The sequence below is a fragment of the Patagioenas fasciata genome, chromosome Z (genome assembly GCF_037038585.1).
Source record: "Patagioenas fasciata isolate bPatFas1 chromosome Z, bPatFas1.hap1, whole genome shotgun sequence".
Taxonomy (NCBI): domain Eukaryota; kingdom Metazoa; phylum Chordata; class Aves; order Columbiformes; family Columbidae; genus Patagioenas; species Patagioenas fasciata.
The window spans coordinates 79,796,984-79,815,102 of record NC_092560.1 but is presented as its reverse complement, the minus strand read 5'-3'; positions in this window follow the sequence as shown (position 1 = coordinate 79,815,102).

The window sequence follows — 18,119 nt, the reverse complement described above, 5'->3', positions numbered from 1 at the left end:
CCTCTGTTTTCTTTCAGCTACACTATTTTTCTCTCCTGAAATCTCTTCTCAGAAAACTACCCTTTAAAAAAAAAAGGCAAATTTTGCAGCTGTTTAACAGAACACAAATCTAAGCAAACTTTGTTGCCCAAAATAAGGAAACTCAAACACCACAGCCCATAATCTTGAATAACACAACCAAAATTAAGACAATTTTCTTGAAAAATCAACCCAATTCATTTTGAGCGAAGAGCTGTCAGGAAACAACAGGATCCAAAGTTAATTCTGTTAACTTGATCAGAGCTACACTGGGACTGTGTCTCAAGATCATTATCTTACAAGACACGGATGCCAATCTCATTATGTAACCAAATGTGTCTAGCTTTCCTGTATAAATATACTTAATAGATATAGTTTTGACCTTTTGCTGTAAAATTAATAAAGAGATCAGTCTCAGCATGCCAAGAGGGTTTTCTCAGACCCATTAAAGGATGATTTTTTGTGTAAATAAATGCATTTCAGCACACAAAAGAAGAAAAATATCTTCTGAATAAATGACCTGTGTTTCCCCTCCTCCATATATTATCTCTGTGCCATTTTATTTCAGAAAACAAATATCTTCTTATTCCAGAGAGTTATCTGTCTGTACTCATGTCTGTCTCATATCCATATTCCACTAGAATGTTAATGCTTTAAAGTTTCAACTGTACCTCGGAGATGGATATATTTGACACAAGAATTTTGTTGTACTACAAGGACTGGCCCACAGAGTATGGAGCCCCAGGGAATTTCAATTCTTTGATTTATCTGCAGTTTTATAGATCATCCTCATAGTATTTGAGAGTGATGGGCAATTCAGCATTCATCTATGCACGCTATGGCTTATGCAGTGACTTGAACAACTCCCTTGAGACAGACTGTAAATAATATTCCTTGCCCATCCAGAAATAAATGGGCTTTTGCTACTTTGCCCCCCAAAAGTCAGGTGAGCAGTGAAAAGACTGTAAAAGAGCTGCAAGGAAGAGGATGAAATCTGGTCTCCTCCCTTTACTTCATTATGCATTTACTGTGGCTGAGGTATCCTCATCTGAACAGGAGGGTGTTAAATGAGAGAAAGGAATGTCAAGTCCATAGGGCTAATCTTGAGAGGATGTATTCAAGTATAATTTCTTTCTTAGGGCCACCCTTTAATGCACACTCTACTCACATCTTTGGGAACCCAAAGGGAAGGCACTGTAATGTTGGTGATAAGGAGTCACAAAAACATTTTTTTGCTATCATGTTGGTAATGACAGTGAAAAATCAAATAGGATTTAATAAGGACTTTTTGCCCTGGGCAGCAGGTTCAACAGTTGGCATGCAAAGACCTCAAGAGTAGGTCTGTGGAGGACAAGGTGTCATCCTGGCACAAGCACTGGTCTGTGCCCTTCTTATAGCATCACACTTCTAGCCCTCTCAACTTTGCAGAAAGGTTATAATTGGTTTATTCCAGCCTAAGAGGAGTATTAGACCCACATTTTGAAAAGAATGGTACTTAATTGTAATGTCACTTCAGACTAAGCACATTCCCTTACTGGTGCCAGTTATTAATAAGTTATTTTAAAATTTAAAAAAAAATAATAATAAAAAGGCAGTTCAGAGCTGAAAAATCTCTGTTATCACACAGCAGCACTCACAATGAATACCAAGACAGAAACTTAACTTACTGAATCTGCAGAATTAGCTTTTACTAGATTGAAAATTTTATCCTATCTGCAGAAAAAACAACAACAACAACAAAAAAAACTTACTATCAAAAACACAAGGTTAACTTTTGATAAGAAACTAAGGATGCCAATGCTCAGATTAGCTCTCTTCTGGAGTCTCCAGTGACTTCCACAAAACTACTTATTTTTAGAGATGGAGTAAAAGAAAGCAGCATTCACCTTTCTGCGCTTTTCCATGCAAACACCACCAAAGTCACAGAAGGTTCAGATCTCACCATGAGGCACTAGGAACAGCAGAAAATGATGGAAGACAATTTTAAATTAAGAAAAGTGTCCTCAATGACACTGACCTCAGAGCATCTGCTGTGCTTAAAACAACAGCAACAAAAACACAACAACAACAACAAAAATAAAACAACAAACAAAAAACAAACACAAAACCAGCACTAAAATTTTTTAAGAATCAGACATTGTCTTTGTATCTGACATCAACTTCTGCTTACTGACATCACTGCAAGTTGTGCACCCCTCAATCAAATTCAAAATTTTCGTGTTCACCTGTGGCAGATGCACACCCCCCTCATCCCCCCACCTCGTCTTCCTTGGATATAGAAGGTGCAGGCACATCCTCCTCTCCCTCAACACATCCTCTCTCCCCCCACCTCTCCTGCAATGGGGATAACATCTTCATTTGTTTGATCTTAGAGCCCGTTGGCCAGGGTCATTAAGAGAGAGGAGAACGCGGCACAGAGGCGCCAAGGAGCCACTGGGTGCCCACAGGCAGAGTTGGGGGGATGCCAAGAAGTTTCAGGGCACCCCACAGCCAGAGAAGGGGTGCAGAGAAACTTCTGGAATGCTCACAGTCAGATCTGACTGAGGTATATAAACAGGACCCTCCCACCGAGGCATGTGTTTGGTCTGTCCTCTTGGAGTGCAGGCCAAATGCTGCCACCGAGAGCCTTCCTCTTCACAGAATCACAGAATCACAGAATGTTAGGGATTGGAAGGGACCTCGAAAGCTCATCCAGTCCAATCCCCCTGCCAGAGCAGGAACACCCAGATGAGGTTACACAGGAAGGTGTCCAGGTGGGCTTGAATGTCTCCAGACTAGGAGACTCCACAACCTCCCTGGGCAGCCTGGTCCAGGCTCTGTCACCCTCACTGAGAAGAAGTTTCTTCTCAAATTTAAGTGGAACCTTTTGTGTTCCAGTTTGTACCCATTACCCCTTGTCCTACTGTTGGTTGTCACTGAGAAGAACCTGGCTCCATCCTTGTGACACTCACTCTTTATATATTTGTAAACATTCATAAAGTCACCCCTCATTCTCTTCTTCTCCAAGTCAAAGAGCCCCAGCTCCCTCAGCCTTTTCTCATAAAGGAGACACTCCACTCCCTTAATCATCTTTGTTGCCCTGCACTGGACCCTCTCCAGCTGTTCCCTGTCCTTCTGGAACTGAGAGGTCCAGAACTGGACACAATATTCCAGGTGTGGTCTCACTAGGGCAGAGTAGAGGGGATCCCTTAGGCAGGATTGCTGCGTAAAATAATCTCCCGGGACTGGGATTGTCTCACTGAATCATGTGGGTGAATGATAAACTTCTTAATATTTCCTCACAGGATTGTGGGTGTTGTTTTTCCTCACTTAAGCAAAGTGAGGATATTCCGTGCCTAAATATGAGCATGTGTATTTGTTTCCCAGAGTTGGGGACGGCTCTGGCATTGTTTTTGGTGAGTCACGTGTATGCACACTGTGGATCTCCATTGCTATTATTTGCTGCACCCCAATATTTTCCTCAAAGTTGATATCCAAACATGTATTTTATGTTACCGGAGTAACAGATTGTATAAACCCCGTTTCTAATTGGTTGTTTTCCCGGACTTTCCTGGACAGAATAAAAGCCTGTTTTGGACCTGGTTGTCCACCTAAAACTAACTTTGGGGTCCCTCCGTGACATTACCTTTTAACTTCCACAATTCTCTGAAATACTGAAGTGCTCCTTCTTGTCTTGTGAGTACCAGAATTTCCAAAACACTTAACAATCCTCATAAGATATAATAAACACTTCAAAATATATTATATTATATTATATTATATTATATTATATTATATTATATTATATTATATTATGTTATGTTATGTTATGTTATGTTATGTTATGTTATGTTATGTTATGTTATGTTATGTTATGTTATGTTATGTTATGTTATGTTATGTTATGTTATATTATATTATATTATATTATATTATATTATATTATATTATATTATATTATATTATATAAAAAACTATAACAATAACAAAAAAGACAGAGGCAAATAAGACAGATCAAATCTATTATTATCTCACTGGATAACAACTATCTGTCAAAGCTCAGTTTCCCTATCTGACCACAATCAAATAAACAAGACAGCCAAGCACCTCCAAGGCAGGGGCTCTGAGGAGTATGAGAATGTCTGCAGAGTGTGGACCTGAAAGGTTGCCATTCTGCTAAGGATGTCAATCAGCCCTTGGTTATTCTTCAGTGCAGGAAAAGCAAAAATACTCTGTTTTGCACAGGTGAACATTAGTCCAAAGTGAAAATGTGTCTGGAGGATCTTTTTTATTCTTTCTTTTTTTGTAACACAAAGAAACATCCAACCAGAAGAGAAGTTCAACAGAGTGGTACAAAACAAGTTGAATGTTTACTTGAAACAAGTTTTGCATCTTGAAAATCAAATCCCTTTACCATTGGAACCAATCTCTTTCAATTTAAATTTAATGAGTTTTCAGTGAATGCATATGTGGATGTATTCAAAGAAGACCTGCACGTGTTCTGGTAGAGAGGGCTTTAGAGCTGGGAGAAGCTTTCTTTTTTTTTCTCTTTTTTCTTTTTCTTTCTCTTTTTTCTTTTTTTCTTTTTCTTTTTCTTTTTCTTTCTCTTTTTCTTTTTCTTTTTCTTTTTCTTTTTCTTTTTCTTTTTCTTTTTCTTTTTCTTTTTCTTTTTCTTTTTCTTTTTCTTTTTCTTTTTCTTTTTCTTTTTCTTTTTCTTCTTTTTTCTCACTCTCTTTTTTTTTTTTCCTCAAACTATTTCCAGTGGTTTTGCATAAATGATCTATACTTGTCAGTCTGATGTATTTATCCTTTGGGTCTGATGGTTGCTGTACTAAAGGATCATCTTCTGGATTCCGAAAAATAAGAGGTGTTTGCTTTAGCTCTGAATTTTGATTTGACTATTTAGCTTTCCAGGAAAATGAAACTATTGTGCACCTGTCAAGGTTAAAGTTTATTTAACAGAACATCTGTGTGGTTAATATAAAGCTTATACAACAAACTATTTCATCCATCAGCAGGTTGGATGGTCTTTCTGTTTTGGTGGTATTACAATCAGACAACTCCTCAACTCCTCTCTTGCATCTTCTTCCTTTAGATTCAGATGAATCCAGAAATCTTAGCTTATTTTTCTTTACTTATAACTCCTACAGCATAGCCAGACACATGCGCTGGGTCCATTTAGCTGTGTAATTGCTGATCTTGTTTGCAAATGTTGCTAAATACATGATTAGGCATAAACTGCAGCAGGCTACTCAATGCATTCAGACAAATTTTATTATTGCATTCTTTATCTCAAATACTCAGAAACGAAAACTCCACTTACCCTGTTCAGACTTGTTTAATGTTTTTGCAAGCTTTTCATTATCAGACTTCTAGTGCTGAAGGCAGAAACATTTATCCCAACAAGGCTAAAGTCTGGACCTGCTATATATCCTGGAGAGTTGGTCACCAAGCACACACACAGCCTGTATGTTTCAGCCTGTAAAACATGAACACAGATGTTTGCTATGTTGTAGTTTTACTTGTGTTTTCATATATCAGTTGTAAAGCATGGGTGGAGATCAGCTCACAGATCTGAACGTTTTTGGTGAGTCATTTACTCCATGAAAGGAAGCATGGACCGTACTCTGCACAGACCCTTGTCAGGGCAGAACACTTTATCTCAGCCACAATGTAGCCCTTAGCAGTGGTAAAATATGGTCCTAGATAGTCTCTGGCTTTACAGTGGGCTTAATGTTTTGCAATACTGTGCCTGACGGATGGGATGCCATCCAGAGTGACCTGGACAAGCTCAAGAAGTGGGCCCATGTGAACCTCATGAGATTCAACAAGGTCAAGTAAAAGGTCCTACACCTGGGTCAGAGCAACCCCTGGTATCAATACAGGATGAGGGATGAAGGGATTGAGAGCAGCCCTGCCAAGAAGGACTTGGGGGTACAGGTGGATGAAAAGCTGGACATAGCTGGCAGTGTGCTCTGGCAGTCCAGAAGGTCAATGGTATCTTGATCTGCATCAAAAGGATCATGGCCAGCAAGTCAGGGAGGTGACTCTGCCCCTCTACTCCACTCTACTGAGATCCCACCTGGAGTCCTGTGTCCAGCTCTGGAACCCTCAGCACAGGACAGACATAAGCCTATTGGAGAGAGGCCAGAGGAGCCACAGAAATAATTCGAGGCTGGAACAGCTCTGCTGGGAGGACAGACTGATAGAGTTGGGATGTTCATCTGGAGAAGAGAAGGCTCTGGGGAGACCTTATTTTGGCCTGTCGGTACTTAAAAGCAGCCTATAAGAAGGATGTGGGCAGACTTTTGAGCAGGGCCTGTTACAATAGGACCTGGGGTGTTGGTTTTAAACTAAAGGAGGGGAGACTCAGGCTAGACATGAGGAAAAAATGTTTTACAGTGAGGATGGTAAAACACTGAAACAGGTTGTCCAGAGAGGTGTTCAATGCCCCATCCCTGGGGACATTCAAGGCCAGGTTGGATGGGGCTCTGAGAAACCTGATCAAGTTGAAAATGTCTCTGCTTATTGCAGGGGAGTTGGACTAGAAGACTATTTGAGGTCCTTCCCAGCCCAAACTTTTCTATGATTCTTTGGATTCCTATCTACAGGTGCTAAGGAAGACTTTAACTGAGCTCATGAAATATGACACACACCTCTTACAAAACAGTTATAGTGGAAGGAGAGAAGGGAGAAATGGTAAATATCCTCTACTTCCATCTCTAGTCAATCTTGAAGTTTGCTCTCAACAGAGAAGCTGGAGGTTTATTAACTAATAAATCACCTGCCTTGACCTTTTGTCAACAACAGTATTTTGGTGAACTGAGACACAAAAATCAGGTCTCCTGTCTGATTTCTGAAGCCAAACAAGATGTAAATAAACAACAAGAAATACCTTAATCCATTAGTTTTGAAGCTCACTGATTTTTCCTTACGTTTTAAGAAACAAATATTTTACAAATAAAAGGCTGCTTGATCGCTCAGTTAGAATATTGGCCAGGGATAGTGCTCACTGATCTGAGACCCATTTCACACCAAAGGTCATGAACAGCACATCTGCTTGGTAGGAAATGAACTGAATGTGTCTAACCATCAGTGGACAGAGCCAAAACTTTTAGGGACACTTTTCTAGGGAGCTTCTGAGACTTCAGAGAAAGAGATCATATCTTCATAAAATGAGCCAGGCAAAACATATTCAGGAAATCCTATTGAAAAGTAAATCTCTACAGAAATCTAGATGGCTAACTCAATGTATTGTGCTAAGTATGGGACAAATGCTACCTCTTGTCATCATGACATTTCTCTAAAAACATTAGTAATTTATTAAGGTCTAGATAGTGTGGACACAAGACAGTAAACACCATTTTCCCTGGAGTCGAAGAATTAATTCCAACATATCTGATTTCTGAAGCTAATTATTGAACAACAAAAGCTACAGGTATGAGATCACATGACCAAGAACTAAATACATTTCAATGAATCTGGCAAACTAAAATTACCATGCTTTGCTTTATTCTTACTATTGTTTAAAGTAATTAAATCCTGTGCTTTCTTGAGTGTCTGGCTTGTCATGGAAGATAAGTCAGACAAACTGGCTGTTTTTAATATAAAGGCAATTATTATTTATTGAGGCTGCTGAACAGAGATTACTCAGTAGCAATGTGGCTAGCACTTAGTCTACCCTGACACAACCTGGAATGTTTTAATGCAAGTGCATAGTGTTTTTCTGTATCTTGTCCTGTTTTGTTAAGTCATGGAAAGAATTGCTGATGACCAGTTTCTTATGCCGTCTCCAGTTTAAAAAATAATTGTCTCAGATAAAGGCCATGCTTTCATTCCTTCCCAGCAGTTCAATCTCAGAACTACAATTATTTGGAATGATTATCATTCTCACATTTCTGTAAGATGTGCTTAATGCTTCTCTTCTTGACATTTTAATGTTGCACCTAAGTATCCACATATGTGTCAGTATATATAGTGTATATATCTATGTATATATACGTACATATGAGGGAACTGGAAGATGCTGTGATGGGGTATTTAGAAGACTGATCAATCAAGCTGATTAAAACATTGAAACAGAACTCTGCTAGATTGATGTTTGTTAACAATACATATTATTCTAATGGTTTGTTCCTACTCGTAAACTATTATCACATAGTCAGTGCTTAACAATCAATCCTAAATTAAACACAAGTACACAGTGCCATGGAGCTCATTCCATGTAATTAGTGCTGATGACTGTACTCCTTGATGATCTTAACAGATGAGGTCAAAATGATCAAGCTCTCTTACAATGGAACCTTATCACCACATCTGAGATCTTCTGTTATAAAGTGTTTGGGAGAAAGATAGTGTTTAGCTCTCAACCTCCAGCTACTGACTACTTGTTGCCGGAAGAGGGGAGAGGGGGGTGCGATGCTCCCAGACTGAGTCAGATACCTTCTCCTATTGTTTGGCTGAAACTTTCTGAGTCCCTCACTGAGTTGCTGCTGCTTTTCCTTCAGTGAAAGCAGTCTTTTCACACATTTGTGGTTGTGCTGCTTCAATGACCAATAATTGCCCATCAGTGAGTTGTCTGCAGTTCTGGGTCCTCTGTTTTTGACCCATGCCCATAGCTTCAAGGCCTTTGCTGCTGTCCCACATTTAAACTGACATGGTAACAGTGAAAATCTGGTACGCACAAATCAGGTTCACACAAGAACTTATCATAGAAAGCTGGTAACAAGTCCAAAAGGCCAGGACAGGAGCATGCCATTGTTAGCAGAGGGTTATGTTCTGTTGCTAGAATCGGTTATACTATTTCTACGGGCCATTAGGTACAAAAATGCTTACACAGACTATATTAGTGTGTCTATGTTTGGTTTCAAAACAAACTAATATCATAATCACTTTAGTGTGCTTCTGTTTTCATGGGTGCAGCAAGTATCAGTTCATCTAACAGATATTCAAATTGTGAAATAATCACTTTATCATAAAAAGCAACAGAGCCATTGGTTCTTACTGCTCATTAGTTTCAACAGGAGACAAGCCTAAGGGAAGAATTTTAACCCAGGAACAGGACTGACCAATGATGCTTCCCAGTTACTGCTGCTGTCTTTCCAGGGACTTTTACACACTTCCCTTCTTGGATTATTTCTCAAGGAAAGACCAAGATGACCATCTTTACAGAAAGAGAGCCATGATAAAAAACATTAACAAGAATGTTTTATAACCATCTCCTATCACTACAAGGCTTGTTTATGAGCCTTTTCTTCACTTGAACACAGGACAATAGTTATGGCCAGATGATCTCCTGTTGCAGAGCAGGAATTAAGAAAGAAATCACACATTTTGTCTGGGGTCGCAAAATAACAAGGACCTTTGCTCTTCTCAGGTTGATGTAATGTGACAGGAGAGAGTGAAACAAGCTGGTTCAAGTTAAAAAACATACAAAAAATAAAATTAAATAACATTATAAGACCTTAACGTAAATTTAAATCCATGTAAAATTGCTCATCAGTTTCCATAAGTGTCTAAATCCTCACATCTGCATGCTAGGGGTGTCTTTGAAGATAAGAGGCTCTAATTTTAGGTCTATCTAACACAGCTTTTTCAAGCTTGATCCTGGGAGATTTATCTCTTCTTTAACTTGGACAGAAACTGCTTTATTCACTTGTTTTATGAGTGGAATTAGTTCTTGGAGAAAGATGGGGACCTGCTGGAAGGACTCAGGTTTCTACCAAAGGTTTTTACAATTCACTTTTAGAAGGACAGAAATGTCCCTTTCAGAAAGTATTCTTGTTTATTGCCCCACACCAGATTATTTTTTCTAAAAGCAGAGAGTGATATTAGATACTGATATAACTTATCTAAACAATAAAATTCTGGCATCATTATGGTGTACAAAAAAATTGCTAAACTATCAAAATCCAAATTCTGAACTCAGATCACATCACAGTTCCTATATTAACACAAATCTTTATGTTAAAATGAAACTTCCTCATGGAAGGTCTCTTCAGACTACTATGACTTGGTGTGAGAATATACATCTGACGAGTGTGTATTTTCTGATCAAACATATACAGATAATAATGCCCCAGCCATCTGCAATATAGACAAAGTTTACTGTGTTTTAATGGGAGAAGGACTTTATGAGACTCTGTAAAAGAGTGACGAAGTAACAAAGGTCATGGAGGGGACACAGAGGAGCACAGGAAAGCAGAAATTTGGTTTTTGGTCTTGTTTCTCCAGTCAGAAAACATTTGGTACAAGGTGTCAGGCAAGTGTCTGAAGTTCAAGATAATAGCCCAGTTAGCTCTCCAGATTGAACAACATTTTCAGTGTTGTTTGCACAAAGCTCAAGAAGATTTTGTGATCATGGTTTTGAGTGAGAAGAATATGCTTTTCATTATTTGGCTAGTCAATGTTATTCATGAGCCTCTGCTTTTTTTTTTTTCTTACACTGAGAAGATTGGGAGGGGAAGGAGGGGATTATTTATTTTATTTTCCCTGCACTATTGTAACACATATGAACTTTTGACACAGGTGGGCAAAGTGCGCTTTTAAATGCTTTACTAAACAAGTTCTTAGTGACTAGGTTAGCCCCCAGTCTATGTTTGTTTTCTGCAGTTATTTTCGTTACTGAGTTTGCTGGCTTGGATGTTCTTGGGAACAGCTAATTTTAGACAACTATTAAGAAATACTAACAGAAGGTGAATTTCACAAAATGCTGCTATTTGCAATGGAAGTCTGGTTTTAAGAGCTGTGGTTTGCTCATCCAATCAGAAAAACATATCATATGATTTATGTGTCTGCTCACACCATCTTGAATTTCAGATTTTAAATTTTATGTACTTACAACCATCTGCTCACAAACTAAATTCACACCATGGTTTTATTGGAGAAAATACATATATTTGGTAAACAGTTCTGAATAGTTGATGAAGGAAGGAAAAATGTGCAATTTCTTCAGCAGAACTTGGAGGTCACCTTCATTTTCCTGCTTTCTCAGTCTGTAGTGTAATATTTTGATCCTAGTTTCTCTTAGTTTGGTCTAGATAGTTTCATTCTTCCTGTAGGACTCAGAGTTCACAGTTCCTGAATGACTACAGCTTCATTTTCAGGGAATTAACAGCTGAATACTAGATTTTCCCTAGTTTCCATATTTTATTGTCCAAATGATTAATCACTGCCTTTAGCCACAGCCTCTTCTGGAAGGAGCCTGAATTTGGTATTCAGGTAAAGATACAGATGTTAAACACTCTGGAGGAGTATTTTACACAGGCTCAAGGCTTTACAGCAAGTCCTGGAGGAGCATCCAGCTCCCAAACACTCCTGCAGTAGGGAAAGGAAAAGGAGGTCAGGAGACCGAGCATGGGGCAAAGAGGTGCTGGGCAGCCCTGGTGCTTCTCTGCTTGCCTATGTGAGAGATAAGCAAAAACAGCAGGTGAGGCTTCTGAGAGTGACCATCACCACTCCCTGTGATTGCCCAACACCCATTTTCTGCAAGGCTGCTACAGTGATACCAGTGGGGACTTAGCTGCTCTTCCCACCTTGTCTCAACCCTCCCTAGAGTCTACTGTTCTCAGAAGTTTCCTAGATGGTTTGTGCCTATTGGAAGCCGCAGCTTCAAGTAGAAGTATTTTTTTCTAGGCAGTTATGGGCTTTATGGCAAAACATAGAAATCTGTCATCAGCTGCATGGTCAATATTTTATGTATAATTTCTGTTACTGTGTCCAGACGTACCTTTCTGGGTGTATTGTGTAGTGCCCCAGGATCTTGGCCATCTGCCTCTCCAGATCATAATCTTGTTGAATGACGCCAGATCTACTATCTAGTGTGCACACCCTGGTTCACTTTGTGAATGAACAGGATCTGAGAAAAAGGAAGTTGTTTAAATCATTAACATGTAGACAATGTGAACCTAGGTATAGACAATGTGAATCTATTAACAAGTTCTAAGTTACAACTCCAGTGAAATGTGTTTACAGAAAATAACCTTTCTGAAATATGATTTCAAAGGTTCTGCTACAGTTGAGACCTATAGAAAACCTGGAAGCTAGATTTGTTTGATAGTGCAAAGAAGATCCAGGCTAGAAGGAACAGTGTAAGGGAGGGGAAAATAAAGAGGAGAGGGAGAAGAAAACTATTTCAGGAGATCATGGAAGGGAACAGCAGCCATCTCACCTTATATTCATGCTGGAGGTACAATTACCTGACCTCAGAAAAGAGAGGGTGAAGGAATTCTGACAGCTATAAATATTATAAAATACCAAATTCAAGTTTCTGAACAACACCTGGAAAAGTCAGAAGGGTATAAAACTGAAGAATAAATATAGAAGAGCTTATTGTAGCTTATTGAAGGCCCTTCATTATCAGTGAGCAGGAAGATTTACAGTGTCATGAATTAGTTTTAATTTCCTGCAACTCTGTTGCTCCCTTTGTCTTCTCTACTAGACAAACAGCCAGTTTGTCACGGCTAAAAAATTTTAGCATGATATCTGCAGCTTCCCCAACATTGGATACTTTTAAGATTCAACTGGACAGTGTGCTGGAATGTCTTGTCTAGACTGCTTTTGCCAAGAAATGTTGGACAAGATGATCCTTGAGGGCCGTTCCAACCTAGTGTTCTATGCTTCTCTGATTCTCTTGTAAGCATGTCATTCAGAGAACTCAAGCAATGAAGCTATGGGTTATTTCAGATTGGCACCCCTTACAAACTTGCTATATCTTTAAACAGCTTAGCTGAAGTAGCTTTTAACTGAATTTGTCCATGTCTGTTCTTGCTGCTGAGCTTCTCGCATCTCAGCAGATTGAAAAAAAGAAACAGTGAAAATACCTGTCCAGTTTTTGTCTGGTAGGCAGAACTGTTCCTTTTCTTCCCATAAATTGAAATGCCAAGTTCACCCACATTCCAAAAAAATCTTTGTCTGCATTTGCAGTTTGATTTGAGATGAGAAATATTGGAAAATAATAAATTGTTTGACTAGCGAAAGAAAAGAGAAAGTTATGATATTTGCACTTCTGAAATGATCTCTTTGTCCCATATAAGCAAAATTCATTTGTAATCTGCATTCATTTGTATCTGCTGTTTTAAATAGCTCCTTTCATCATGATTGCAAGCAGTTTTCCCTGTTGTAAAGTTAGTAGATCTGACAAATTAATAGCAATGCCCAGCATCAGAAAGAAGATTGGTAGCAGTGGTGTAATTTTAATCTGGCTTTGTGTGTGTCACATACCTTCACTGCAAGGAAATCCTTCTTTGCTATCTACCAAGGAACATACATATGGTGATCAACAGTGCCAGGATGTGATGGCAGCTTTCAAACAGGTTCTTGCCAGAAACACTTGGGAAATGGCTTTTCTTTGTTTTAGGGGTATGATCACACATAGATCAAGGTGAAGGAGTGTGTCGTGTTAAAGAAGGACACATTAGCACTGTCCAGAGAAAGATTTGGGTTTTTCAGAGGACTTTAACTCTGCTCCTGGTTCTGCTGCTGAGCTGGGAAAGTCACTTCACATCAGACAGTTGATCCCAGCTTCCCACAGAAAGCCCTTGTCCAGGTTTTGATTGCAGGGTGAAATAAAACCCTGGCAGATATATTGTTAACACCCTCTTCCCCCTCCTCCCCTTTCAGCCCCTCTGTCTCCCCACTTCCCACTAAGGACAGGTGATCAGGAGGGGAAAAAAGAACAGAGAGAAGAGAGTTGGAAAACTTATAAATATTTTACTAATGTTATTAATAAGAATAGAAAAAATAATACAAAATATACAAAAACAATCTTCAAAAGTTCCAGCAACTGCAGAGGCGGCACCTGAAGTCCTGGATTGGACTCTGCAGCCAACTGGAACTGGATTCAGTCTCTCACTAGGCCTCAGTTCGCAGGGATGATCAGCAAGGTCCTCTCCTAATGTTGGCCATAAGGAAAAGGGACGAGATCCTCGTGATCACCCACTTTTATACGAAGTATTCATGCGAATGGGATGTTATACCCCATTGGTCAGTTTTCTGGTCGCCTGTTTCTCATTGCCCCTCTCACAAGATGTGCATCCATGCTTATCAATAACTTTGCATTCCATTGCTATGTTTACCAAAACATTTTCCAGGAAAATACAGATAAGAAGAAGACTTTAGATGACAGGCAAATTCACTAAAAGAGAAACTTGTTTTTAACAAAACCAGGACTGTTCTTTCATCTCCACTGATGGCAAGTATTATTGTCAGACCTATTTAAGATTGATGTCATTGCTAAACAAAATCCTATTCCTCATCAAAAGGGTGTTACTGTCATTTGACAGCAAACTTTACTGACTTACAGGTTATCACCCTTTCTGCTGGAACTGCTGCTGCACAGCATCATGCTCAGTGCTCTGACCGTGTGGCACTTGGCTCCACTGCTCTCATGGGGCAGTGGGTGGTGATAGGAATATTACGACACACTCCTGGCTTGCAAGAGGATCCCGATGTTCCTGCCATTTAATGTCATTTTCTGTATTCCCAAAGCTAATGATTTACACTGCATAAAGAGTATGTATGGACCCTGGGATTTTGTACCCATAGCAAGAAGAGTGTAGCACATCCAGGGAAAGGAGGTGCCATCAACTACAGTAAAAGGGAATGCAGCTCTAACTTTCTACCAGCAGAGCAGCAGCCTATGATAAAAGCCATGTGGAGCCCTTGAAGCTTGATGATATATGATTTTTATCCCTCAGCACTTGCTTTGTCTCCAATGGGTGTTTAGGTAAACTCAGAGAATATGTGCTATATGTGATTGCAAATAGAAAAAGTGTAAGAAAAACACACTGCAAGAGCTCTGGGCAGCCTCTCCTTTGTGAAAGATGTGTAGGGGCATGTTTGCAATTGCAGCTAAAAGGTAACTGTCTTCATAGTCTGTTCAGAGAGAACATGAATGTGTGAGGGGATCAGGTCCTCACCACAGTCTGGCAGGACCTAAGTGAGGTCCACAGGAGCCTGTGCAAACTGTAAGCCACATACAGAATTTTGGATTTCTGATCCCTCATTTCCTGGATTTATTTTCTGGCAGTCCCGGATTCATCTTTAAAACTCACAGACACTTGTCACACACATTCTCTAAAGACAACAGAGCAACTGAAAACAATAGATTTGATGCTGCAATTGGGGGAAAGAGTTCTTAGTTGGGTGAAGCAACCATGACAAAACGCTCAGATACAGCTGTGCACTAAGGCATAAATACACATAAAACAGAGAATATCAGGAAACATATTTAGTACCAAGGATTCCATTAAATCGTTGCAATAAACTTCAAAACCAAAAGCCTTAAGAGAAAGAAATTATCTTTTAAAGAAGAATTTTTTTTGCACAGCCTCAGATTGTGTCTTCAAAGGGATTGGGACAGTGATAGTTAACCAAATGCTCATATTTCTGGTCTTCTGGTCTTTGGTGCTGCTCAGTAGCTCCACATAGATCATATCCAAATTGTTTTCATATCTGTAAGACATTCTTTTTCTTGACTGTGAACTCAGTGAATACATAGGCAATTTGATACTGATGGTGAGTTGATTTTATACACCACAGGATGGTGGGAAAATAACCAGTCGAACTGCAGCTCTCTGTTCAGCCAAATTTTCTGTGCACCATGCCCCGCTCTACAGAATTTTCCTCTTGCTACAATATTTTCCCATCTAGACATGTGCAATTCCCACATGCAACTCCCAGCGCTGTCAAAGTGTACCAGGCACATCAGTGCTGAGCTGATCAGTTGGGAGAGCCAATTCCAAAGGTCAGGCTTCTTATTTCATACCTAACGCTGCTGATGTGGCTGATCAGTTCAAGGATATGTACAGAAAAGAGACAGAGAAGAATGGTTTCTTGGGGAATTCAAGACCTGAGTTGTAGCCAGCAAATTGTCCAGATAAAGCAAGTAAGTTTGTTAGAACTCAGGGTGTCGTGTAGGTTGTTTTGTAACTTCTTAACTAAAACACTAAAATGCGTAAGTCTGAGATTTTGTTGTTTTTTGTTTGTGTGTGTGGTTTTGTTCTTGTGATGGTGGGTTTGTTTTGAGTTTTTTTGTTTGTCTGTTTGTGGGTTTTTTTTGTTGTTGTTGCTGGTTTTGGGTTTGGTTTTCTTTTTTTTTGGGGTGAAAGAACTTAAAGATCTTGTCATATGAAGCTGCTCAGGGCTCTTGTAGACTGTATACATTAATGCAGCCTCCACTGCTAGTGTGGGACATTCCTAAGAAAGAGGGAGGCAACAGAGTGTAGGTGTGGGATGTCACAGAAGTAAACAAGAAGGAAATCCAGAAAAGCATGAATATGAAGTTCCCATCACATTACTTGGATCTCCACGCATTTGACCAGCCATGCCTTGATTGATACAAAGGAGATGAACAAGCTGCTCATCCACGCCCCTGGTTCCCTAACAGGAACACAGCAAGCATAAACCACCACTAACTCCAGAGGCAAGGGCATTTTATGGAATAGAACTCAAGCATTAGAGAAAAACCTATTTATTTCAACACTCCTACTGAAACAGTCAAAGTTTTGCCTCAGCTGATACTCTCAGAACTGCTTGAACAGCCACAAAAGAGAAAAGGATTCTAAGTCTTTTTATAACTCCATCCACAGACAAATGCTCTCAGGTTTGCTGTAGTGTTCTTATCACTTGTCCAGCTCCGGACCTGTCATTTGAACTTACTGTGGACATATGGAAGGTGCAAAGATTATTCTTGATTTCTGCTTAAGATGGTGACTTTCAGTTCCCTTCTGGGAAGCATCGGATATACATTTTATACTCAAAATTTTCATGATATATATAAAGGCCAGGATGAATTTCATGACTCAGGGATATTTAGTGGCTCGGGGTTCAGTGAAGGTAGGGCTAAAGATAATACAAACTGAAAAAAAAAAAAAAAAAAAAAATTGGCATACATACAATTTTCTTTTCTATTTGTGTTTTCTCCCATGCTTCAGTTGTACTTTCCTATTTTGCACACTGCTAGTATGTAGTAAAATGACCAGTTCTTAATACATTTTCACTGAGAGGGAGATGGCAAATAAATTCATAAATTAATAAACATGTGAATTTCTGTCTTGGGAATTTAGCAGAACTTTTGAAAACTGACAAGCTGGAATTTTTTAAGTCATCTTTGTATAATTTTTAGGAGATTCTGGACATTACAATTTGTGTGTGTGTGTGTGCCGTAGTATTGTTTGCAACCTTCTGAAACAAGGTTATGTCTTTGAAAGTTTTGTAGAGATGGGTGAGGAATTTCACAGATTATTTTTCTCTTTTTTTAATAATTCCTATGAATTTAAAATTGACCTTTAAACAAGATTACTTAACTTCTCAACAGGTATAGAGATAATTTCATCAGAGTCCTCAAAATAATGGATCTTGAAAGGTTTAATATAGGTATCATAACTTTAAAAACTGGCCATTGCAGCAAACACAGTTTCTGGAAGATTGTAATCACAAGATCAGCTCAAGTGGAAATGACTTATTGCAGAAATCCCTTTACACAAATTGTTACACATAGTACATGCATATGTATGCACACCATGAATAAATATGAACACACATGTACACAAACAAGCAGCTAAAATGTGTCTTCTTGAGCAGCAGTCAGTTGAGAGTTGGCTTAGAAAAAGAGAGTGAAAGCCTTGTTCTGAACTTCTTGGCCAGGAAAAGAATAAGTTGTGCAATGAACTTTTGCGTTTGACAGCAAACTTAGAAAACTTCAGCTTAGTTCATGTGTGGCACATGGTCCAATACTGAGTGGTGGTACCATAAAGAAGCACAGCTGAATTATGATACTTCACTGACATTACAATGTTATGGAGGATGAATTTGTTTCTCAGTACAAAGCAACCTTTATAGTCATCCTCTAGTTTCTCTTACATTAGTTTTCCATATAGACAATTTGCTAGATTTTGGAGATTTTGGAGTTGTACTTCAACCTTTGAGTATTCAATCACACTTAATCACTTTGAAAACAAAGAAACAAGTAAACAAACCTAAAACCTCTTAGTGTCTATATGATCTCAGTGTCTATAATTAAAAACAAAATAAAAAATCCAAACCATTCTTTTTCTTGTCAGTAATGTGCTTCTAAAGTCAAATGCAACCAAATATAGTTTGCATCTGATTGCTAGGAAAGC